This window comes from Corythoichthys intestinalis, chromosome 9, assembly GCF_030265065.1.
Source record: "Corythoichthys intestinalis isolate RoL2023-P3 chromosome 9, ASM3026506v1, whole genome shotgun sequence".
Taxonomy (NCBI): Eukaryota; Metazoa; Chordata; class Actinopteri; order Syngnathiformes; family Syngnathidae; genus Corythoichthys; species Corythoichthys intestinalis.
This window is the reverse complement of record NC_080403.1, coordinates 58,187,833-58,214,645: the sequence shown is the minus strand read 5'-3', so window position 1 is coordinate 58,214,645 and position 26,813 is coordinate 58,187,833. Positions and strand designations below refer to the sequence as shown.

General features: G+C 38.8%; 1 protein-coding gene across 4 annotated transcripts in view; it reads right to left on the bottom strand.

Annotated features, from left to right (window-relative positions):
* Positions 1-24,514, bottom strand: part of foxp4 (forkhead box P4) — a 301,129-nt gene extending 276,615 nt beyond the window's left edge. For all 4 annotated transcript variants that reach the window (XM_057847124.1, XM_057847126.1, XM_057847125.1 and 1 more), the window contains exon 1: positions 23,964-24,514. The gene's annotated coding sequence lies outside the window, so the exon portion shown is untranslated. The remainder of the gene's footprint in view (positions 1-23,963) is intronic.
* Between the last annotated feature and the right edge of the window lie 2,299 nt (positions 24,515-26,813).

Genomic DNA, 26,813 nt, shown 5'->3' with positions numbered 1-26,813 from the left:
CAATTTGTCAGAACAGATCTGTTGATTTGAGGCGGGAGCATATCGAGAAGCTTTTGATTTACAAAGTATATCACCTTTTCGATATATTGTCACACCCCGACTGCATAAGCAGTAGTACAGGGGTGTCCAAACTTTTTGCAGAGGGGGCCAGATTTGGTGTGGTAAAAATGTGGAGGGCCGACCTTGGCCTTTACGTAGAACAATATATTTAAGCAAATTTTAGCAAGCCATTCTGTGTGTCACTTTTAATTTAGGACTGTCAAAATTATCGTGTTAAAGGGTGGTAATTAATTATTTTTAATTATTCACGTTAAAATATTGAATGCCCCGCTCAAACAGATTAAAATGACAGCACAGTGTCAAGTCCACTTGTTACTTATGTTTTTTGGTGTATTGTCGCCCTCTGCCGGCGCTTGGGTGCGACTGATTTTATGGGTTTCAGCACCATGAGCATTGTGTAATTATTGACATTAACAATGGCGAGCTACAAGTTTATTTTTTGATTAAAAATTTTAAAAATTTTATTAAAACGAAAACATTAAGAGGGGTTTTAATATAAAATTTCTATAACTTGTACAAACATTTATTTTTTTAAGAACTACACGTCTTTCTATTTCCATGGATCGCTTTAACAGAATGTTAATAGTAATGCCATCTTGTTGATTTATTGTTATAATAAACAAATACAGTATGTTGAAGGTATATGGTTATGATGTGATACTTATATTGCACTTTTCCACCTTTCACGGCGCTCAAAGCATCTCGCCATCTGACGCAGCACCAGGATCAACATGGGGTTCAGTATCTTGCTCAAGGACACTTAGACGTGTTCATCAGGGCAGAGAATCGAACCCACAACCTCTGGTTGGGGGGACAACTACTCTACCCCTGAGCCACGCCACCCCAGGTTTACAGGTATATACTGTATCCGTCTTGTGTCTTATCTTTCCATTCCAACAATAATTTACAGAAAAATATGGCATATTTTATAGATGGTTTGAATTGCGATTAATTACGATTAATTTTTAAGCTGTGATTCACTCGATTAAAATTTTTAATCATTTGACAGCCCTAAATTAACCATTTCAACAACCTTGCAACTAGCCTTATTGGCGTTCTCTTTCGACTCTAGGGCTCTTGCGAAATACTGCTGCTGTAAAATTAAACTAGCTTCAAGTTGCTTCAATTTCTCGCTACATATCTTCCCTGTAATCTTGTCGCACATGTCAGCGTGTCTTGTTTGTTAACTCATTTGCTCCCAGAAACGTATAAATACTTTCTATTTTTAAATGCTCCACTGGCCCACAAACGTATTTATACGTCTTTTGCGTTTTTTGTTTTATAAGAAGCATATATAGCTTCCGCTGTATCTGAGAAACAAAGAACAACGCTCCAAACCCCTTTTAAAGCAATAAAACTGTCCACTGGAGGGCAGTAGCGCATTTTGGAAGACCAGGCAACCGATTCAACAGCAGTGAACGGCCGGGCAGCTTTGTCAGAGCGCTGGCGGCATGAAGCCAGGCGGCGCTTCGACCGGACAAAACAACGAGAGGACGCCTGGGACGCCAGGCGCTGGACGACCGTGCAAAACGAGTGAAACCCCCCGTGGAGCGGCTCGCCAAGCAGACCCCGCAGAAATGCAAAAATAATCCATCTTTGTGAGACAGACAACGATGAGGGAAAAGTTTACACAGCTGACGTGGCGACAACGGCGTCATCTCGGCGACAAACTGTCATCTCTCAGTAGTCGTGTGTGAATAAATTGTTACTTTGCTATCTAAAGCTCTATTTGTCTGGTTTTTCATGGTATTTTGTAAAAGTAAAACATTATTCAGATGTTTGGAATGTAACTAATGCAAAACATAGCTTTGTTAAAGTCAAAAATGTATGCGTTTACAAAAAGCTCATTTTCTCCGTTTTTTCATCAGAAATTGGAAAATTTTTCAAAATAAGCTATTTTCTAATGCTGATTTCTAAAGAATGGAAAAAGATACGAACTTAGTTTTTTTTCTGCTGAAAGAACAGAGTCTAATCTTTCTTTTGCTGGTCCAAGTTTATATAGCAATAGAACATAATTTTTTGTGGGCCTTGCAAAATCAGTCAAAATCCAGAAAAAAACGGCCGGGAGCGAAGGGCCTTGCTCTGGTGAAAATGGCTGGTAGTGAAAGAGTTAATATCGCCTTACATTGAAATCTTTAAAAACAACGACTGTGTCTTTGCAAATGACGCAGACACAGTTGTTGCATATTTTAGAGACGAAATACAGTAGTCCAATTTCCACCTATTCCTGAAGCGTCGGCCGTCACAGTCAACTTTCTTTTTTTTTTTTGTTGTTGTTGTTTGTCGCCATTTTAGAAATCAGGAATAAAGGGTAACGCGGGGTAATGTTGCTTAGAGTGCTGCTGCCTTTTAGTGGGTAAATGAGGAGCAGCATTTCGTGTGTAAGCTACTTCATATGCTGGTAGCAGTATTGCTGACCAATTTATTAAGTCTGTGTGCGGGCCAGACATTATTGATTTTATGATGAAATTTGACCACAGGCCGCATTTGGCCCCCGGGCCGGACTTTGGACATGTCTGCAGTAGTAAGTGTGGCAATGGACAGAAATGAGTCGTGTGATGTTTCTTCCATCAGGAAGTCTGCACCCCATATTAAGACTCCAGTGTTTCTCACATTCAAACCTCCTCCTCTTCCGTCCACCCACTCTCAATATGACGACAAACACTCACCGGAGAGCAAAAAAAAATGCCTCGTTCACCCTCCTGTTCCATCCTTCTTCAACTAGTTTTGGTTTGAAACTCTCTGGGCCACATCAAGTCTTTCCAAGTGACCTTTCGGACAATGCGAAACTTGCGGCGCACGTTGCAGGTTGAAAACGTCAGTACTGACCTTCACTAACCGTCAAGCGCCTTTCAACGCCGCTTTCCTTTTTTTACTTACTGACGAACAACTTAATAGGAGGAGTAAAGCAGAATTTGTACTCTATAGTCGGCGTGCCATCTAATTTATTTCAGGGACAAGCAGGTGTAGTGACAAAATGTTCATTCAACTCGCGGCGCATTCAGACCACCCAGCACAATACGTGACCTTTTATACGACGAACACATAGACAAACTATGAGCTTACACGGCAGCCAAATGAGAAATGTGTGTTAATCCGCGGCGTGGAAAATATTTAGTTAACAAACTGGGCGGGAGCGAGTTTGAAAAGTCCTCCGTTTTCAATGCTTCGCTCGTATTGTGTCGAATTTGCTCGAGGGTCTGATTGATCGACCTTGCGGCGCATTCCTGTCAAATCGCTGCTACGGAATTAAATGATTGCTATTGAACGAGCGCGGGGAGAGGTAGCCAACGTTGGAAGTAAACTGTGATGACAGCCCGGGATGTAATGAAGAGGCCGAGAGGGAACGCAGAGCCTCCGTAATTAGAGACAACAGGCACGACCGCGAGAATCGGAGCGATCTGGAGTCGGAACAAGGAGGGAAAGAAGAAACGACGAGTCCGAAGTTCTACGACGATAGCCAAAAGTACACAAATCGCAGATTAACAACTTTGCGTCAAATGTTGAGGTGTAAAAAAGGACTGGACCATGAAATGTGTCTACATGAATGCACTTACTTTAGTGCTGCAAACCATTAAGTAACTCGATTCGATTCATTTAATGAATGGTTTATTTTGACAGTGTTTGCATTCAGTTTGATTGATTTAGTTGGATACATTGCCCACTAGTGGAAACAGTGAATACGACATAACCCATCTAACATGACTGAATCCAGCTGCTCCCTGTTAAGACCAACATAAGGTATATTTTTATTTGAGCTAATGTTTAGCTATGAATCAAATTCATTGTGTGTAAATGAGCAACTTGCTTCATTGAGTGAAGCATTTAATAAAGACAAGCATTTTTGTACGTTATTGTTGTTTTTAAAAAATTCGGTGGGTCAGCAACATGTTTAAAATTTATAATTATTACATTTGAAGGGCTTAAAAAACCAGCAGGGCTGAGAACCGAAAGTGGCATTTGCCATGTGGCAAAATGGATTTTGCCGTGTGGCATTTTTTTTGCCATGTGGCAAAATTGATTTTGCCATGTGGTATTTTTTTCTTTGCCATGTGGCATTTTTCTTTGAAAATTGAAAATTGATTTTGCCATGTGGCAAAATGGATTTTGGTTTGTTGCATTTCTTGGGGGGGTATTTGCGTTTTTTGGGGAGTATATGGCAGTTTTGCAGGCCATGCACGTCCATGCCATTGACGGCATACACTTTAATGTTAGCGCACTGTTATGTAAACTGGCACCCAAATAAGGCTACGCCATTAACAGCTATGAACGTCCAGATTTTCCATTCATATGAAATGGCAGACAAACATGCGTGGCTGTGATTTTTGACCATTCACTTGGCATTACAGCGCATTGACATTCAACTGGCACCCAAATAAGGCTATGCACTTCCAAATTTTCCAACCGACTTTCCTGTAAAGGCTCCTGAATTAACCTGGTGCTCCACCCGTGAGCGTAGCGACCGCGTACCCAAGATTCATCAGTCCAGAAAGAAAGCTGACTAACACGGAAATTTGGACGTGCACAGCAGTCAATGGCATATTCTTACTTGGGTGCCAGTTGCATGTCAATGCACTTTAATGTAAAGTGCATGGTCAAAATCAAAGCCACACATGTTTTTCTGCCATTTAATATGAGCGGAAAATTTGGACGTGCATAGCCGTCAATGGCATAGCCTGACATGGGTGTCAGTTGAATGTCAATGAGCTCTAATGTAAAGTGTATGGTCAAAAATCACAGCCACACACATTTTTCTGCGATTTAAAATGAATGAAAAATTTGGACGTGCATAGCCGTCAATGGTATGGATGTGCATGGCCAGCAAAACTGCCATATACCCCCCAGAAAAATGCCACATATCCCCCCCAAAAATGTGCAACAAACCAAAATCCATTTTGCCACATGCCCAAAAAATGCCACATGGCAAAATCCACTTTGCCACATGGCAAAAAAAAAATGCCACATAGCAAAAAATGCCACTAGGCAAAATCAATTTTGCCACATGGCAAAAAAAATGACACATGGCAAAAATGCCACTTGGCAAAATCCATTTTGCCACTTGGCAAAAAAAAATGTTACATGGCAAAATCCGTTTTGCCACATGGTAAATACCACTTTTTGTTTCTTGCGGTCTCTCTAAAAAAAAAATTTTTTTTTTTTTTAAATATGTATATATATATATATATATATATATATATATATATATATATAGTATTTTTTTATTTATTTTATTTTACATTGGGGAAAAAAGTGAAAAAAATATGTCATATATGTATCTGTTTTCACGCACCCAAAAAAATTTTTTTTGTTTGGGGGGGGGGGGGGGGGGGGGCGCTACTTCACGTTTTTTCACTTATCGCGGCAGGTTCTGGTCCCCATTAACCATAAAAAACGAGGGATCACTGTACTTTTATCCAGAAAGCATTTTGCTTGCAGACCAGCATAATCAATTCTTGTTTTCATAAAATACTTGATGGAATAAAAATGCAGTTTTTTTTTTTTTTTGCCAGTACAAAAATAAAAACCATTTCATTTGCTTCTACTGTTTAATTGGCCTTTTTCCTTCTTTCTATCGCATCCCCTCTCAACCCTGTCAGTCTTCAAAGCCTAACACAAACACACACACACGCATGGCCTTCTTTCCTAAGGAACATGAGAGCTGTCTCTAATTCACAGGATGGCAAAGCCGCGCCGGACAGCAATCTTGATCTGGCGGGATTAGGATACTTTTTATTTGCCCGAGAGCGAAAAGGGGAGGACGGGCCGAGTCGGAGCCAGGTGTGTATGTGTTGTGTTGTTCCGTGAGAAAATGCAACATGCTTTCCAGTCGCAACACTGGGTTACACTTGAAAAAATGTCATGGGATCCTGCCCTTTAAAATATATGAAAGTCCAAGTCACCTGATTTTAAAGATCTACCAACCGAAATACATGGGTGTGAAATCCATCACCTCTCCCCATAGACAGTACTTGAATCCCTGCACTGCACTTTAAATTTCATCTCATTCATACTGTAGTAAATATGTGCCATATTCTGTTAAATATGTCTATTGAATAAAAATGCTCTCTTGCACTGTTAAAATGAGACAACTTACTTGCACGATGACACTTTACACCAGGGGTTTCCAAGTCTGGTCCTCGAGAGCCTCTATCCATCTTGTTTTCCATGTCTCCCTCCTCCAACACACACACAGCTGAATCAAATAATCAGGATTGTTATCAGGCTCCTGCAGAGCTGATCATTTGATTCAGGTGTGTTAAAGGAGGGAAACATGGAAAACAAGCTCTCGGGGGGGGTTCTTTGGCAAGCCTGTCTTTTAGGGTGGCAGGTACCACTCCATTCCATCCTGGTGGGCATTTTATGTGTCTTATTATTCATAAGTATTTTACATGTTGGAAACTATTTTTTAATGTTCTAAAGATAACATTTACATTTAGAGGGTTTTATGTACACCGGTAGTTATATATAGGCTTATACACAACAAAATGTATGTTTAAAATGACACTACTTCACGTTTTTTCACTTAACGTGGTTGGTGCTGGTCCCCATCAATAGCGATTAGTGACTGGATTTTTTTGGTGGGGGGGCGTTTTTTGGGGTGGCAGCTGCAACCCCATGCCAACCTGGTGGATCCCTCTCTGTGTACAGCACGTATTATAAATAATATACATAAAATAATGTATAAATAAGTATTTTACATGTTTAAAACTATGCTTTAATGTCCTAATGATAACATATGCCCTTATAGGGCTTATATACACTTCCTAGAGGTGTAACAAATAATCGGCAACAAATGGATTAGCAAATGAATCCACAACTATTTTGACAACCAATGAATCATCTAGGACCTTCTTAACCTGAAACGTGTCTAAATTCTTGAAATATAACATACATATAACTTCTCAGTTGTAAATAGCATTATATTTTTATTAAATCAAAGCAGGACTTGAACAAAAATCCACTTTTACTTTGGAAAACAACAATTCACATTTTTCCCAATTTTTGGACATCTTACTGCCTAAACTAGCAACCTAATAAAGCCACAACAACTAATTGATGAATAAATCAGTTGCTAACGAATTTGATCATCGATACATTTGTAGAATACAGTTAAGTACACAAGTGAAAATTTTTTTTAAAAATTCTGTTCATTGTACCTAATGAAGTGACCGGCGCACATTTACAATCAAGCAGCTCAGAAAGGAGGCTCATTCCTCCCTGCCGCAACGCAAGAGGGGACCAAGAAAGGTGGAGGAAGGGTGTTAGGGAGGAGGGGATTACACAATTATTCAGATAACAGCTGGGAATAATCTAGTGGCAGATGTCTCTCGGCCAACAATGCCCACCGCACACAGACGCGCGTGTGTAAGCGCGCGCACGCACGCCGACACCCGTTTCAATGCCCTGCACAAAAACAGCGACGCGAGAGATGTCAGTCTGTCTGAAGCTTTTAAACCTCATCTGGACCACTGATGAAATCATCTTTAAAAATAATAGAAGACTATCTCCTCACGGTGATGAATTGCCCCGAAGTATATATACAAGTTGGGGAAAACGGATGACCTGTTTGCTTTTTTTCCCCCCTCCGTCACAGCCGCTTGAAAAACAGAACCTAAAACCAGAGGAATTCAGTCCGGGGCGGAGAGAGAGGTGCAGGGTCACACGGTGATTGACAGTTAATTGGATGTGCATGCACACACACACAATAAGTGTATCCACAGTGCAACAGCATCCCCTCAACTCTTGATAGTGGCTGTAGCAGTAACTAAAAACTATGGAGGCTGCACCCAAGTCATCAAGCTAACCTAAACTTTGAAGATTTTCAGGATAGAGTCACAAAAACCTGAAAGAGTTCATGTTTAGTTGAAAGTCTGTTATGTGGTATTATGTTTTTTTAACTGATGTTAGAGTCACGAATGTATGCCTCTAATGCATGGCTGAGATACCGCTCATACAGTACATGCCATATATGAAAAAGACTGAACCTTGCATCAGGGAGTTATTAGTTGCTAAAAAAAAATGGCCGACTTTAGCACGCCCATTGCAAGGCAAGGCAAATTTATTTATATAGCACAATTCAACACAAAACAATTCAAAGTGCTTTACATCACATGAAGATCATAAAAATCAAATTTAAATCAATAAAAAGTAAAAACCAAGACAAAAGATCGCATTTAATCACAAATAGAATAAAACTAAATAAATATTAAAACAAAAATAAAAATAAAACAAAAACTACTACTAATAATAATAATTGAAATCAGCAATGGAGCACAAGAGGAAAAGAAAGCAAGTAGATTGAAATATATAGACAGCTATGGATATGCAGTGCTAAACAAAAGCGTTTTTAGCCCTGATTTAAAAGAGCTAACAGTTTGAGCATATTTCAGACGTTCAGGTAACTTGTTCCAGAGGTGAGGAGCATAATAACTAAATGCTGCCTCACCCTGCTTGGTTCTTGTTCTTGGAACATGCAGAAGACCATGAATGAAAACTCACCATTTTGATAACTTAAAGATTTTATATGTCTCATGAACAGTCTCACCAATTTTAAGGACGATCCAACTACAGTGGTATGAAAAAGTATCTGAAACCTTTGGAATGTCTCACATTTCTGCATAAAACAACCATCAAATGTGATCTGATCTGAACCACCCAAATATTTATAGGTTTTCATATTTTAACGAGGATAGCATGCAAACACTGAGAGAAGGGGGGAAAATAGAGGAACCCTCTGCCTAAGGGGACTTAACGAACTATGTCAGGTGTGTGCCTAATCACTGATGAGTTGTTTAAAGCTGCCCTGCCCACTATAAAACACACACCTGGTAGGAATTGTCTTGATGAGTAGCATGGTCTGATGTGAATCATGGCTCGTTCAAAAGAAGACCTGTGATCAAGGATTGTTGATTTGTATAAGCTGGGAAAGGATACAAAACCATCTTTAAAAGTCTGGATGTTCATCAATCAACAATGAGAGAAGTTGTATACAAATGGAGAGAGTTTGGCACTGTTGCATCTCTCCCAAGGAGTGGCCGTCCACCAAAGATGACGCCAAGAGTTCAGCGCGGAATACTCAGAGAGGTAAAAAAAGAACCCTAGAGTGTCTGCTAAAGATTTACAGAAATCACTGGCATAGTCCAATACCTCTGTGCACATATCAACTGTATGTAAAACTATGGCCAATAATGGTCTTCATGGGAGGACTCCATGGAGGAAGCCACTGCTGTCTAAAAAAAAAAAACATTGTTGCTCATTCAATGTTTGCAAAAAGGACACTCCACAGAAGTTTTGGCAAACTATTTTGTGGACTGATCAAACCAAAGTTCAATTGTTTGGGAGTAACACACAACGTCATGTGTGGTGGAAAAATGGAACAGCTCACCAACATCAACACCTCATCCCTACCGTGAAGCATGGTGGAGGGAGAATCATGATATTGGGGCTGTTTTGCTGCCTCAGGGCCTGGACAAATTCAATCATTAATGGAAAAATGAATTAAGTTTTGCAGGAAAACCTGAGGCCGTCTGTCACACAGTTGAGGCTAAAAAGAGGATGAATGCTGCAACAAGAAAATGATCCAAAACAAACTAAATGAACTTCAGAATGTTTTTAAACATTAAAAGCAGTTAATAGCTGGGGAGGCGTCAATCATCGATTTATAATGGAATTGTAGCCTCTGAATCGTAATCAAATCGTTAGGTGCCCAAAGACTCCCACCGCTAATATTACCCATATATAAAGCATCGTTACAGTTAATAAACACTGAAGTCAACAATAAATCATTTATTAATAGTTCACTAATGATTTATTAACTAGTTATAACAGATAGTTTTCATAAAGTGTAACCCAAACTTGAAATTGGGTCAATTTTGACCCAATCCCAATACAAGTGATATACATTGACGACATTTCTGGACCTGACACAAGAACAACAAATTATACAAATTGGATTATCGCTACATGTACCCATTCAAAATTTCATACAGGCATTAGTGTTTCACCATTTTCAAAATGTCGATTAGATAAAACATTGAGGAGAAACTAAGACGCGCTCGTTTTAACAGTCTGCATCTCGATGAACAATCACTCATTGGTGGCGGCGTCCCGCGCTAACTCCGCTTTGCCGCTGACAGCTTTATTTGTGTTATGGATTTTCCTTCACCGCGTCCCGACTCCCTTTCCTCTCCAACCCTCTGACCTTTTTGTAAGCGCTTCATCAGAGAGCCGTCGGTGTTTTCTAAAGCGCCGCGACAGTCTGACAGGGCGGCCGTCAATCCGGATCCGCGGAAAGCTTCGCGAGGAACAACAATGCGACTCAACTTTGCCGCTTTCATGTGTATTGAAACGCATGGTCGTGAAGGGTAGACGACAGCCGCCGAGCGCGCTTTCGGTAAATCGTCTGACTGGAGCGACGGACGTGCCGCGGGCCTCTCGCGGATGAGCAAATGCTTTTATTTCAGCGCTCAGATTTGCTCCCTGCCATAGCAAGAGTTTGACTTTCGGGGCAAGGGGGGCACAACATGTCGATGACCCCGAAATGCAGTGTAAACCATAAAATTAGCTTACAAGAATATTTATAATAATAAATTGAAAATGAGCATTTTTTTGTTTCCTATACTTTTTGCCAAGATCGTCATCCATTGAATATGCTACGCATGCCGGTGTCATGCCAATGACGTTACCCCCGTCAAAAATTGTATCCCCTGGGCTGAGCCACTGTGCTGCACTGATTTGCTTGATTTCCATGTTTTGGTGATGTAGTTATCGACAAGGTTTTAAAACATGGCCCATCCATTAAAAAATTTTTTAAAAATTCTGTCGTGTAACGTAACATATACGTACTGCACGTAAAATAAGGCAATGCTTTACTGTTTTACTCGGAGGATGAATTACAACTGTTATTACTGTAAGTCAAGTCCCGTATGGAGTTTCTCTATTTTAATAAATGGCAGAAAACACTCAGGTGACTTGAAGTTCCGCTCTGAGACCCCCAATTTGGCCAAAATTCAAATTTGTCCGATACGCATAAAGCTTAAAATGTCAATTTTCTGGGGGAAGAAAATTTTTGAACAGGAGGGCATTTTTGAAAAAGCATTTTTTTAAAAAAACAAAACCCTATCTGGAGGTGGGAGCATGCAAGAGCAGAATTACAGACGCCATCACTTTAACGAGATATTATCACGTACTTACCTTGTTTCGATCCAAAAACTCCATGTAGTATGTATCACTGAGTGTGAAGACACAGCTATGAATGGCCACAGCTGGATTTTTTGGGGATGTTATGGGTGAAACATGGTCATTTAACAAGGGTCGCGATGCAGAAATCGCAGACATCAAAGAGAGGGCGAGATTTTCTTTTTCATATACCCTTTAAAAAAAAATTTTTTTTTCAATTTTTCTTTGTTTGGATCGATTATTTTTCATCTGACACAGGGGTCCCCAAACTTTTTCCTGTGAGGGCCACATAACTTTTCCCTTCTCATAATGAGGGGCTGGAGTCAGTTTGTAACAGAAAAAAGGTGACGATTGCAGGAGTGCCTAAATGTAAAAATGTGTTTTTCAGAAAGCCACAATCAAATAACCCTTACTGGATTCTTCACGGAACAAAAGTAAATAAAATAAAAATAATATAATATAATATAATATAATATAATATATTTAGGGATGTCAAAATTATCGTGTTAACGGGCGGTAATGAATTTTTAAAATTAATCACGTTAAAATATTTGACGCAATTAACGCACATACCCCGCTCAAACAGATTAAAATGACAGCAGTGTAATGTTCGCTTGTTACTTGTTTTTTGGTGTTTGGCGCCCTCTGCTGGCGCTTGGGTCCAAATGATTTTATGGGTTTGAGCACAATGAGTGAGCATGGTGTAATTATTGACATCAACAATGACGAGCTACTAGTTTATTTTTTGATTGAAAATTTTACAAATTTTAATAAAACGAAAACATTAAGAGGGGTTTTAATTCAAAATTTCTGTAACTTGTTCTAACATTCATCTTTTAAGAACTATAAGTCTTTCTATCCATGGACCTCTTTAAGAGAATGTTAATAATGTTAATGCCGTCTTGTTGATTTATTGTTATAATAAACAAATACAGTACTTATGTACCGTATGTTGAATTATATATCCATCTTGTGTCTTATCTTTCCATTCCAACAATAATTTACAGAAAAATATGGCATATTTTATAGATGGTTTGAATTGCGATTAATTACGATTAATTAATTTTTAAGCTGTAATTAACTCGATTAAATCGTCTGACTGCCCCAAATATAATAATATAATATAATATAATATAATATAGTATAATATAATATAATATAATATAATAACACTATTAATTGAATAGATAATAACCAAATAAGCCTCTCTGGGTTCTTCACAGAAAAAATCCTGAAAATAAATAACACTATTGAGAAAAAAAGAATAATAATAATCAAAATGCTCTCTGGTATTGTTCAGGGGGCCGGACCAAATGTGGAGGCGGGCCGTATCCTGCCCGCGGGCCGTAGTGTGGGGACCCCTGCTCTAACATATCGGAGAAAATGCGACAGTGACATAAAAAAATACAATTGGGCGATAGTTATGAGGTAGATATCCGTGACTTTATTACAGACACCGTTTTTTTTCATTGTGACGTCATTTGTTTAAAAGTTTAAAATATGAAAGTAAATCATTTTTAAAGTCTTTTTTTTTTTTTTTTCTAAACGAAATATGAGACATCAATTAATGATTCTAAGCTAAAAACGACAGACATTTTGAATAATAAATAAAAATAATGACCTTCGTTTTATGGCTGGGTTGAAACAAAAGCGGTTGCGCGACGTTTGTAAACAGGGGTTTCCAGGGTAAAACGGACAAGGCAGCATATAACATATTGTTCTATCAAACACAACAGTTGTTTTGGCTTAAAACACAGCAGTTTCTTTTAAAGAGAAGTGCAAGAGCAGAAACTGCTTTTTCAGTCTTGTGTGTGTTTTCCGCCAAATGTCAATGTCCAAAATATATAACTCTGGTTCCTTTCTGGCTTAACTAATGAGTGTGTGAGCGCTCCCGTGGCCAGGGGATACAATTTTGACAGGGGTAACTACATTGGCAAGACACTGGTGGTGGCTCTGTTGTAAAATTAGGGTCTTTAGTGGGGCAAATTGAAACTCCGCTCATCATTTTGATGGTGGTCTCTGGCGTTTCATGGTCAACATTTTCAATGTTTGGTTCTTGCTCAGTAGTTGTTTTCACTTTTGAAAGCTTAGGTTTGAAAAAATTACGTATATCCATCTTGCCTCTTCGTTCCTCGGGTGGTTTCGGCTAAACAAAGAAAATGACCGTCTAGGGTGCTAGTCACATGATCTGTTTGAAAAATAATTTTGACACATTTTAAATGTTTTTTTTTTTTCATTTCATTCATTATTGTTATTTGTTTTAGTGTTTTACAACTTTTATAGACAGTATTTTACAGGAAGACTCTTAATTTTAGAATCAATAAATAAGAAAGTCAATGACATGCCCTCCCTTTAACTCCGCCTATGCTCTCTGTCTTATAAAAGTGCCTAGAATTGTCACTTTTATACATTATACCGTTTTTGTCTTCCTTATCTGATTTGCCGCCGTCATGTATTGCTTTTAGCCATGCCATGACGACGCGGCAAGGTAATGACCTTTTAAACGCATCTAATTGCGTCTTCTAATCCGTCAAGTATCGCGATGTTGGCAAAAGTGTCGCCGGGGCTCTTTTATGGTATTAGTATTTGCGGTATTAGTTCCGGGGGGGATGCCGACTTAAGCTATTAGCATGTGAGGCGCGGGATGATCCATCCCCTGACAGGACGAGCTGTTAGCCAGTGTTGGACTAAATCACAATAGGCGTACCGGCTTGACGGATTGACGGAGCTTTGACAGCCGCCCTTTTCCTTCCTTTTATGTCGTACGCAACCTCACATGGGAGATTAGAAGAGACCCGTGCTTCACTTGTAGCTGTTCTAAACTGTTTGCTTATCTTCCCTCAGAAGAAAAAAAATGATAAAAGTTTGGTTTTTATTTATTTTTTTGTCCAAAGTTCTGCTTAGTGCATAGTTTTTCAACCTCAAGGTAAAGCCACTTGCCAACTCCCTGAGAAAAATAAAAGGGACGCCTCATTGTTTCAGCCTGCCAGCCTGATAACAGTCACCCTTGAATTATTATTTTTTTTAATATGTGAAGTCATTTCTTTGAGTAAAATGATTATAATTAGGTATTATTAAACCTGAATTAAATAGGTACATACTGTATATGAGTCATACTGTAGGTTTGCTCAGAAGGTTCGCTACAACAGCCTTCCAGAGAAGTCTACTGCTTTAATATGGCGGCTGTTTCGCATCTAGTTCGATATATACGTGATATCTACCGTAGCATTGTATGGTCGTAGTTTGTAGTGGCTGTCGGCCACAGTCAGGTATTATTGTTTCTTTGTTTTTTTTTAATCTAGCGGCATGATGTTTACTCTCGGTCTGTTCCTCATTGCGTCCCGAAGACCGCAGTGACTGTGTTTTAGTTCTGCTTTATGTGGCATATTTCAACAATCGGAATTTAGTCGTTTGTGAATCGTTCTCGAATATTCCACAGCAGAATCGTGAATAATTTAAGAATGGGACATTTAGCACACCTGTAGTTAACATATCCTAAATAAACTGATTGTTAATTAGTACAGGTAGTCCCGGGTTTTTTAGTCGCACAAACATTTGCTAATTGTACCTAACAGTATCTTATTTTTTACTTTTTTACTATTTTGACTTTGACATGAAGTTGTTCATCTCGACAGACAGCAAAAAAAGCAATTGTGCTTTTTACTTCCTTATTTTTTGACAATTGGTAAAGCTGTAACGTGCATATGTACACTTATGTTAAAAAACGACACACATTTTAACAATACAACACATGACATGAAAAAACTCGTGCTCAAACGTCCATCTGATATGATCAATATATAAATTTAGCAGATTAAATTAGCCTAATTTGCCTCACAAAAGCCTGCTAGTGTAAATGCTACGAATTGTAACTTGTTTACAATTCTCATAGCAAATCGCTCACGCGTAACTCCACAAACTCTACCTCTAAACTTGATTACCAATGCATACGCAAACATATATTAGCTGAAACAACTTACAGCCTTATGTGGGCCAAACCAGAGCGCAGCTATCCTTTATCCTTATCAGACGTCTGAGTGCTTCTGTATGGAAGCGTTATTGAATAACACTGCAGCTAGACCCAACGCTGCCCCCAGAGGGCAGTGTATCCTCTACCATTAAACAAAATACAATATTTTTTAATTTTTTCGGATAGATATTTTGAATTTTTAAAGGATTAATTCAGATTTACGCGGAAATTCGGGTTACGTCGCCAGCGTAGGAAAGTAACTCGTTTTCAATCCGGAGTCTACCTGTACTAAATGACCTGTTCAGTTACTTTTGGCAAAATAAAAACACACAAAACACAGATTAATGACTGTCAGCTAGTTATTTAATCAAACAAACAAAGGTTTTCATGTTGAGTTTAGGGCTGTCAAAATTATCGCGTTAACGGGCGGTAATTATTTTTTTTAATTAACCGCGTTAAAATATTTGACGCAATGACAGCACAGTGTAATGTCCACTTGTTACTTGTGTTTTTTGGTGTTTTGTCGCCCTCTGCTGGCGCTTGGGTGCGACTGATTTTATGGGTTTCAGCACCATGAATGAGCATTGTGTAATTAGTGACATTAACAATGGCGAGCTACTAGTTTATTATTTGATTGAATATTTTACAAATTTTATTAAAGCGAAAACATTAAGAGGGCTTTTAATATAAAATTTCTATAACTTGTACTAACATTTACTGTATCTTTTAAGATCTACAAGTCTTTCTATCCATGGATCGCTTTAACAGAATGTTAATAACGTTAATGCCATCTTGTTGATTTATTGTTATACTAAACAAATACAGTACTTATGTACCGTATGTTGAATATATATATCCGTCTTGTGTCTTATCTTTCCATTCCAACAATAATTTACTGAAAAATGGCACATTTTATAGATGGTTTGAATTGTGATTAATTACAATTAATTCATTTTTAAACTGTAATTAACTCGATTAAAAATTTTAATCGTTTGACAGCCCTAGTTGAGATACGATACTTTTAAAATCCTGTCCAATCTTCTACAACGGTACAGCGTTGATTTCTTTGGTTCTTGCGAGATTTCACGTACACGTAACTAAATATATCACAAACAAATTGATGTAATTGCGTGAAAATCTTTTGTAGGTCTTTTGCAGTGCAGCGACGATTAACTCGTGTAATTCGATTAGAAAAAAACAAAACTACGAATCCAATTTTGCTACTTTGAGTATTTGTTTAATTAGAGTAGCATTAAAATGGTTTGTTTTGAAAGCGTTTGCATTTCATTTCATTGATTTGGGTGGATACACTGCCCTCTGGTTCAACATCGATTAATTGTTGCACCTCAATTCTGGTTGCAGTACCATTGACGCCATTAGACGTCCAATCCAGTCAAAATTAATTGGACATCTAGCGCTGTCAGTGGCAGCGGGTGAGTTAACATAAACACTATTCCAACGGAATATTTTGCTAGAAAAATGTTGTTTCCTTTTATTTTTTTAAACAATGACACTTTTTTTATTTGGGTGGATACATTGCCCTATGATGGCTACAGTTAATATGACATAACTCATTAAACATGGCTGAATTCAGCTGCTCCCTGTTAAGACCAACATAAGCTAATGTTTTTTTTATGCATTTGTAATTTAGTTTATAAGTATATTTAGCCGTTTTTTTTTTTTTTTTTTCGGGAACATGTATTCAAACAATTTGTTAAGGGTATTGTAAAATATATATATATATATTAATAATAGTAATTATGTGAGCATTTTATAGCATTTAAGCAGGCAGACTTTTGCAATGCAAGTTAGCCAATTGTTCTTTTGTTCTACTTAGATCTTCATTTATTTATTTTTTAATACCATTTGAAGCTAAGCTCTGGTGTTTTCATTTATTTTCATACTTTACACATCACTCATGTTCATTCGACTTATGCAGCCAATGACTAACGCAGTCGGTTTAGATTCGGAGGAGCACTAAGCATCTCGCGCGCCTCTGACCTCCTGATCTTTGTGACTCTCTGCCTGCGAAAGTTGAAAAGATCCTAGCGCCGCCTCCCCCCTTACTTTCCCATTCGCTCCCATTCCTCCAGACTTCACACTGACAGCAACCCCCGCAAGCGCCACCCCTCCAGCTCCGGCACTTTGCTCCAACCGTGGCCTCAGGTGCCAAACGCACCCTGGAGAGGCTGATCTAATACTTCCTCAGCTGTAATGACCCACGCCTCAAGAACTCTCCGACGCTCCTTTTTCACTCGTATGTTCTATCTTTTTCCTTTTCCTGCTCATAGGAAACAGTCCCTTCCGTTTTGGACTGTTGGGTCGCTCCTTCCCACCATCCATCAGCTGTTAATAATGGCTGGTGGACCATGAAGTAACTGAAAATGAGCGTGGCTCATATCAAATCAAGATGTTTTGGATCAGACACTTGAATAGAAAATCAATGGGTCATCTTAACCAGTTACAATATTTTTAAAAAATACAGTATAAATATTTTTCCCTTAGAGCTTCTATTGTCCTCAGGTCAAATCGACCTGCTAATGTATTAACTTTCGTATTGTGTTTGTGTCAAAAGTGACCTGTTTTCAAGTTTTGCATAAATTGCATAAATTAATGGTACTTTTTACATACCCAAACTTTAAAAAAAATGGGTCAATCTTGACCTGAAAACAATATACTCAGATGTCATCCACAGGCAAAAATACGGGCAGATTTCTAACACAATGCAAGAGTTAAATCCCTAAAAATTGATACGTTACATGGTTAAATTGTAAAAAATGTACTCATTTCTATGAATAAAAATGCATTGAAAACTCATTTTTGCACAAGTGAAAAGGGATAACTCAAGTATGCACACATATTGTCATATGAAAATTCATTTAAGTTGCTCAAATTGAGGTTTTTAGAGAAAATGGGTCAGAAAACGAACAGAAAACGAGGCGCCTCACAGGTGGTCGACATCCCTCTCAGTGCATCTTTCTATTCTCTTTGCCGATGTACATGTGACGTGAAGCACTTTTACCTCATGTTAAATTCTGCTATTCGAATAAATTTGTCTTGCCTAAAAGTGACAAGGTTATTGAAATAAATACACCATTAAATATGCAATTAATGAACTCATAGTTCTATGGTATAGGGGACTAAATGTACCATGGTTTTAAATGCTTTGGGTCAATCTTGACCTGAAAACGATATACTGCAAAAGCCTAGTTAAAGCAAAAACGAAACGTTACAGGGTCATTTTTCCCTTAGGACACAGGGTGCGTCAGAAAACGAGGCGCCTCACTTCACTCCCAGGTGGTCAACATCTCTATCAGTGCATCCTTCTATTCTCTTTGCTGATTTCCATGTGATGTAAAGCATTTAAATGCTTTGGGTCAATCTTGACCTGGAAACGATAAACGCAAAGATCAAATGTGATTCACCACCAAAATCGCGGGCAAATTTTGAACACAATGCAAGAGTTAAATGCCTAAAAACGAAACGTTACAGGGTCATTTCGACCCGTAGGACAGGGTGCGTACAGAAAACAAGGTGCCTCACTTCACTCACAGGTGGCCAATATTCCTCTCAGTGCATCTTTCTATTCTCTTTTCTGATTTCCTTGTAATGTGAAGCACTTTTACCTTGCGTTAAATTGTGCTATTCAAATAAATTTGTCTATCCCAAAAGTGGCAAGGTTATTGAAATACACCATTATTGGATTTAAATGCTTTGGGTCAATCTTGACTTGAAAACGATATACTGCAAAGGCCTAGTTAACGCAAACATCAAATATGATCCACTAGCAAAAACGCGGGCACATTTTAAACACAATGCAAGAGTTAAATCCCTAAAAAGGAAACGTTACAGGGTCATTTTGACCCCTAGGACACAGAGTGCGTACAGAAAACGAGGCGTCTCACTGCACTTACAAGTGGTCAACATCCCTCTCGGTGTATCTTTGCTGATTTCAATGTAATGCGAAACACTTTTACCTTGTGTTAAATTGTGCTATTCAAATAAATGTGTCTTTCCTAAAAGTGCCAAGATTATCGAAAGAAATACACCATTGGGTTTATATGCTTTAGGTTAATCTTGACCTGAAAACGATACACTGTAAAGGCCTAGTTAAAGCAAAGACCAAATTTTTAACACAATGCAAGAGTTAAATCAATAAAAAACTAAACATTACAGGGTCATTTTGACCCGTAGGACATAGGGTGCGTCAGAAAACGAGGCACTTCACTCCCGGGTGGTGAACATCCTTCTTAGTGCATCTTTCTATTCTTTTCTCTTTCTTTGGCGATTTTCATACGATGCGAAGCACTTTTACCTTGTGTTAAATTGTGCTATTCGAATAAATTTGTCTTTCCTAAAAGTGACTAGGTTATTGAAATAAATACACCATTAAATATGCAATCAATAATTTCATAGTTCTGTGGTATGGGGGACTAAAAGTACCTTGGTTTTAAATGCTTTGGGTCAATCTTGACCTGAAAACGATATACTGCAAAGGCCAAGTTGAAGCAAAGATCAAATGTCATCCACAAGCAAAAACAATCCCTAAAAATGAAACGTTACAGGGTCATTTTGACCTAGAGGACACAGGGTGCGTCAGAAAACGAGGCGCCTCACTTCACTCCCAGGTGGTCAACATCCCTCTCAGTGCATCGTTGCTGATTTCAATGTGATGCGAAGCACATTTACCTTGTGTTAAATTGCGCTATCCAAATAAATTTGTCTATCTTGACTTGAAAACGATACACTGCAAAGGCCTAGTTAAAGCAAAGAGCAAATTTTTAACACAATGCAAGAGTTAAATCCCTAAAAACGAAACGTTACGGGTCCTTTTGACCCGTAGGACAGGTCGCGTCAGAAAACGAGGCACCTCACTTCACTCCAGGTGGTCAACATCACTCTGAGTGCGACTTTCTCTTCTCTTCTCTTTCTTAGCTGATTTTCATGATGCGAAGTAGTTTTACCTTGTGTTAAATTGTGCTATTCGAATAAATTTGTCTTGCCTAAAAGTGACAAGGTTATTGAAATAAATACACCAATAAATATGCAATTAATAATTTCATAGTTCTATGGTATAGGGGACTAAATATGCCTTGGTTTTAAATGCTTTGGGTCAATCTTGACCTGAAAACGATATACTGCAAAAGCCTATTTAAAGCAAAGATTAAATATGATCCATGAGCAAAAATACAGGCAATTTTTAACCCAATGTAAGAGTTAAATCTCTAAAAATGAAACGTTACAGGGTCATTTTGACCCAGAGGACACAGGGTGCATACAGAAAACGAGGCATCCCACTTCACTCCCAGGTGCTCAACATCCCTCTCAGTGCATCTTTGCTGATTTCAATGTGATGTGATACACTTTTACCCTGTGTTAAATTTTGCTATTCAAATACATTTGTCTTGCCTAAAAGTGACAAGATTATTGAAATAAATACACCATTGGATTTATATGCTTTAGGTCAATCTTGACCTGAAAACGATACACTGCAAGTCCAAGTTAAAGCAAAGATCCATTTTTAACACAATTAAAGAGTTAAATCATTTAGAAATGAAACGTTACAGGGGCATTTTGACCTAGAGGACACATGGTGCGTCAGAAAACGAGGCGCCTCACTTCACTCCCAGGTGGTCAACATCCCTCCTAGTGCATCGTTGCTGATTTCAATGTGATGCACATTTACCTTGTGTTAAACTGTGCTATACAAATAAATTTGTCTATCTTGACCTGAAAACGACACACTGCAAAGGCCTAGTTGAAGCAAAGAGCAAATTTTTAATACAATGCAAGAGTTAAATCCCTAAAAATGAAACCTTACAGGTCTTTTTGACCCGTAGGACAGGTCGCGTCAGAAAACGAGGCACCTCACTTCACTCACAGGTGGTCAACATCCCTCTCAGTGCATCTTTCCTCTCCTCCACCTCACTGTTCCTCCGCGCCTCGCTCTCCTGCAACTTTACAGTACGACGCCGGCCTCCTGACCCGTCAGGAAAACACATCTCATCTTTGAAAAATGTGCAGGGATTTATTAAACGTGTGCGCGCACACCCGAGCGTTGAGCCCCCCTACTTCTCCTAAATAACAAGCTCAATTTGAACCACATGTATAATCAGGGACTCAGTCAAAAGCAATGTGGCGGCAGTTTTACCGTGCCGTCAATCACTTAAAAAGGACTTGGTTCCAAATTCAGCGCATTCATACCGTTCTATTGCCGCCAAACGTAATCACGACAATGAAAAATAATTGAAATAAAATGACAATTGTTGCAAGCTTGTAAAATCTCAAGGGCATTCATGTTCCTTTCAATCTTACACTTGAAATGACTCAATTCCAAATATTTTTTTCCCTCTCTTGTTCTTTACACTCATTGAAATTTTCATCATTTGGGGGTTTTATCGTCGCTAAGTGGCACCGTCGGCCATTAAAGCCTACATGTTTACTATGGCGCTGTCATATACGGGTACACTTCAACATCACTTTGCATCCAAAAGCCCACTCAGACTTGTGGGATGGCGTTAGCGGCGTATTACGGACACGGACATTTAAAACTTGAAATAGTGTCCATTTCCACTAAAGCGCCAGAGGTTGAGTTTAAAAACAAAAAAATGGAAAAAAGCACTTTTCTACATACTCCTCATTGTACACACATGATCAGCAACAACCCTTCTGATGGATTGAGAGGACCCTCTGAGTGAGTTTATGGACTAAAACAATCACGCCGGCATGGCTTTTAGTCTTGCTTTTTTGTCTCTGCCTCCTAAGCATTTGAGATTCATTGCAATTTTTCTCCACCGTGTCAAAGTGACATGCACATCATGCCCGAATCGCCTGTTGGAAAGTCTAGGACTGATAGAGGTCTGTCCCAGCAGTGCACGACAAACAAAACGTGACATGGAAAAGACACAGCTGTCGGGATAGATGAGAAGAGAAGGCGAAATGGAGAAAAGAAGCAAAAGTGCGGGGGCAACTGTGAAGGAAAAAAAAAAAAAAGATGTTGACGGTCAGGCAAAAAAGCACAATAGCGAAGGGTAGGAGAAGTTTTTTCAAGTTCAAATGTGCTTTTTCTATCAAAACACTGTCATGACAACACATAATAAATCAACTTTATATGCTTATAAATGATGAAAAGGAAATGATAGTCAAAGAAAATGCAGCAATTAGTTTCTTTATGGTTGTAATTTTTAAAAAGCACACACACACGTTAAAGAAGCACGCTTTTGGATATTCATTAAGAATTCCCATCATTTCTGTCTAAATAGCTGTCTTTTAACATCTTTTCTCTCAAGTTAATTAAAAAAGCCGTAAATGTATAGTTAACATTCTTATCTGACTTTTTTAAGACTTTGACAAGAGGCCTGCAGACAGCAAATTTCTGCGCATGTGAAATTACCAGTTGACTACAAATATGGCAAGGTCAGAAATCAAGAATTGCCTTTTTATTTTAGAAAAAAATTCTTGTGTGCATCTTTTGTTCAAGTGTGTTAACCAGCGAGGAAGATGGAGTGCAAAAGAAAAAGGTAAATAAATGAATTAGGAGCCACATTAATCAAGTGGCAATGATGCTGGTGTCAGTTTGGCCAAGGCGGACACGCAATTAGTTGTTGTTTCATTAATTGCCATTTTCATATTTGTTCACTTTCGCATGCAGGTGTCCTATTTGCACCTCGAGATGCGGCATGAACTAAAAGCACATTCGACTATTTGCTCTAATGAAACATTATAAGGACAATGACAGGTTTTCTTTTTGCATGTTTTTGACAGAGCGCCTCTCTGCAGACATTTTAGTTGTATAGGTAATTATTTGTATGTACTTTTTGTATAGTTTTTATAGTTTTGTCTGCATGTTATACATTTGATTGTATGCTGTTGCAATGCCTGAATTTCCCCTATATGAGGAATCATTTTATTATGATTTCATAATCTAACAAAATATACACATTTAGATTAAATAGGTTGCATTTTATAACTTGTTTTTTTTTCTCAATCCAGTTCATTTGAATGCAAGCGCCGCAATTCTTTCAACTTGAAACGGCGCAAACTTTCCTCCATATTAAGACGTTTTATTTTACCGTGCACACAAAAAACAATAAGCAAAATCTTCTGAAATTCACTAAGGGCAACATACGGCGCTTAAAATTTCCAAAAGTCAAAACGGCTTTGAAAAGACGCTATTGTTCCCTGACCTTTTGACTAGAGATTTTTTCTCCTTTTCTCTTTTTTAACACAATGAGTTCATTCTCATCAGCGAGCGGGCGCGTTAAAAAACGTTGTAATTCAAGAAATTAAAATAACAACGAATCTGAAGAAAAGAAAAGAAAAAACAAGAAAAAGTCCGCATATTGTAAAATTACCACCACATAACTTCACGTCGGCGTTTATAGTTGAAAAAAAGACATGTGGGGATTCATTAGGAGGCATTAGATAATAAAAAGAATAATAATAACATGCAAAAATGAGCATTAAAACACATTTTAAAGGCTAAAACAAATTTATTTGTGCTACTTTTCGATTTTAGAGATCAGCTGGATCAACTTTTGGATTTTCCGACATTGCAAAAACTACCAAATCAACAGTTAGAGTGGATTTTTAGTCAAGTTTGAAGACAAAAAGAAGTAAAAGTGCTCACATCCACGCCGATAAGAGACACCTTTCCACGTGGTGAGCGACTTATAAGTTGACAAACGAGGAGGAAAAGTAAGGGGGGAAACTTAGACAATGCGGTAGATGGTGTGTGTGCGAGTAGTGCATGAACCTGTTCTCTCGTGTTGGGAAGAAGTCAACTTTCACGCCAGCGGTTGGAGCATGTGGGCAGCCCGGCTCCCGGCTCCGGCTCCTCTCGGCCCCCCGCGCGTCCACTCGCTCTCTCGGCTACAAAAAGGCCACACGCGCCGGTGGGAGCGAGAGAGATACGCACACAAAAAAAGACAAAAAGCGTTAAAACTCGAATAAAAAAAGATGGGAAAAACTAAAAAATGGAGAGGAAGAGAAGCGAAGACGACCAAAATCGTCAGTTAGTCCTCTCCTTGTTGTTCGCTTCTTTTGTGCGTCTCTGGAAGAGTCAAGTCACAACAATTGCGCCGCTCAAAGTGTGCCCACCGTGCGCAACTTCTGCTTTGCACGCGTTTGTCTCGCCTCTCCCGCAATCCCGTGTTTTAAAAAAGAAAAAGAAAGTAGGAATGAAAGAAAAGAAAAAACCTTCTTGGTTTTCTCTTTGGCTGTTTTTTTTTTTTCAGCGCCACAAAACTTGGTCGGCCGCCGCTCCGCTCTTTTTTGCCATCCACTCTGACGCTCACTCGCTGGAAATCAGCCTTGAATCACCAGGGCAGCGTGCGTGCGGGCGTGTGCACGTGTGCGCGTGTGCTCCGTGTGTGCGCACTGCACGGGGACAGTTTGCGCGCTACCGTAATGCCTCTAAAGCAGGTGCGCCTTTTCAAAGCTCCACTACAATAGCAAAACGGCGACTCTCTCCTATTTTTTCCCTCCTCTTGTCAGATGATTTGATTTCACTTTGGGGAACTGGAGTACGTTTGCGTGTTTCGTATCTTGAGTGATTCTTATAGCGTTCTTCATCCCTAATGTTAGAACGACAGATGGTCTATTCATTTACTCTTTTTCATGGAAGTGTTTGGTAAAGTGTTATTAAAGGTCAAAAGCCTCTCTGTTTAAATAATGATGTACAAAGCACGATAAATGAGCAATTCACTCACAAACGAGGACTGTCACAGAAAGTAATATCTTACCCCGCAGAATTTGAACTCATTTGTCAGTTTCAGGTTGAAATCTCAGCTTCAGCCTTGATGTGTCAAGTTTGCATTTTCTCCCCACGCTCGCATTACGGCTTCCTTCCCACAAACGTACATCAGGTCAGATGCACCAGGATGGCCTGGGGTGGCAAGTGCCACCTTAAAGGAAGAAGAAGAAAAAAAAGGAGCAGTCAATTTGAAATTTACTGCCATCAATGAAGTTGTGGTGTCAGTGAAGATCCTCATAATAATACAGTGATCTCTCAATTATAACTAGAGCTGAAACGAATATTCGTGCAACTCGAGTAACTCGAGTTTAAAAACTGATCCGAGTAATTTTATTCACCTCGAGTAATCGTTTATTTTGACAGCTCTAAGCATCACGTTTTGCTCGGACTACTTTTAATGCGGGACAACGCGCTGATGTCACGTGCGTAGAGGAAGAAGCAAAAAAAAAAACCTTACTGCAGCTGACAGCCGCTACAAACGTCGCCGACGTTGCTAAATACTAGCCCGCACGATGCTACGTTGGCAGCAGGTAGCGTCTGGTGAGTCTCATAGAGATCACATGTATGTTGAACTAGATGCATATTGACAGACTCGGCCGCATCTGGGCAGCGTTAGTAAACAGCCGCCATCTTAAAGCAGAAGAGCGCTAAGCGCTAATAAATAAGATTAACGTTACTGTCTCTAGCTCACGTAACGTTAGCCCTGCGGAGGGCTAGGTTTCTATGAATTATGACCACTGTCGATGCGTGGCTAACGTGTCTTACATACAGGCTTTAACATAACATAGCGATGTGGAGTGATGAGGGTGTAAAATAAAAACTCAATAATGCTAACTATCAATTTTAGCTCAGTAGTCATTGCTGGATAAAACACCATCATACATTTATTTTGAACACTGCAAAAACTCAAAATCCTATCAGGACTGACAGTTTAGACTAAGTTAAAACTTAACTGGAACTTGAAAATGGCTTGTCACAAATAGAAATTAAAAAAAAAAAATCCTAACTCTTAAGTGATGTGTGTTATCAATCGTAACGGCATTTTAGGTGTATACATATACATATATATATATATATACTGTATGTCCAGCCTCTACAATTCTGTCTCTGGTTTCTTTGGACAGCTCTTATGTCTTGACCATGTTAGGAATTGGAGTCTTCCTGATTGTATGGTGTGGACAGCTGTTTATATGCAGCTAACCGCCTCAAATAGGTCAAAAAGTCAGACTCAAAAAGTACACTTCCAGTTATTCGTTGGACTATTGAAAGGCGACTAACAGGTCTTAGAGGCTTACTATTCTAGCTAATAAACAGGTGTTCACACACCTATTTGCAGCAGTATAATACAAATAAATTGTCAAAAAAAAAGTCATACTATGTGATTTATGGATTTTTTTTTTCTTTAGATTGTCTCTCACAGTGGACAAGCACCTACACCAAAAGTAATGGCACCCTTGCAATTCTGTCAGATAATGCTCAATTTCTCCCAGAAAAATGATTGCAATTACAAATGCTTTAGTAGGAATAGCTTCATTTATTTTGCTTGCAATGAAAAAACACAAAAGAGAATGAAAAAAAAAATTCAATCATTATCATTTCACACAAAACTCCAAAAATGGGCTGGACATAAGTATTGGCACCCTCAGCCTAATACTTGGTAGCACAACCTTTGGACAAAATGACTGCGAACAACCGCTTCCGGTATCCATTAATAAGTTTCTTACAATGCTCGGCTGGAATTTTAGACCATTCTTTTTTGGACAACTGCTCAAGGTCTCTGAGCCCTACATTATGCTGCAAAATGTGTTCGTAGTCTTGAAACTTCATAATGCCATGCACACGGTCAAGCAG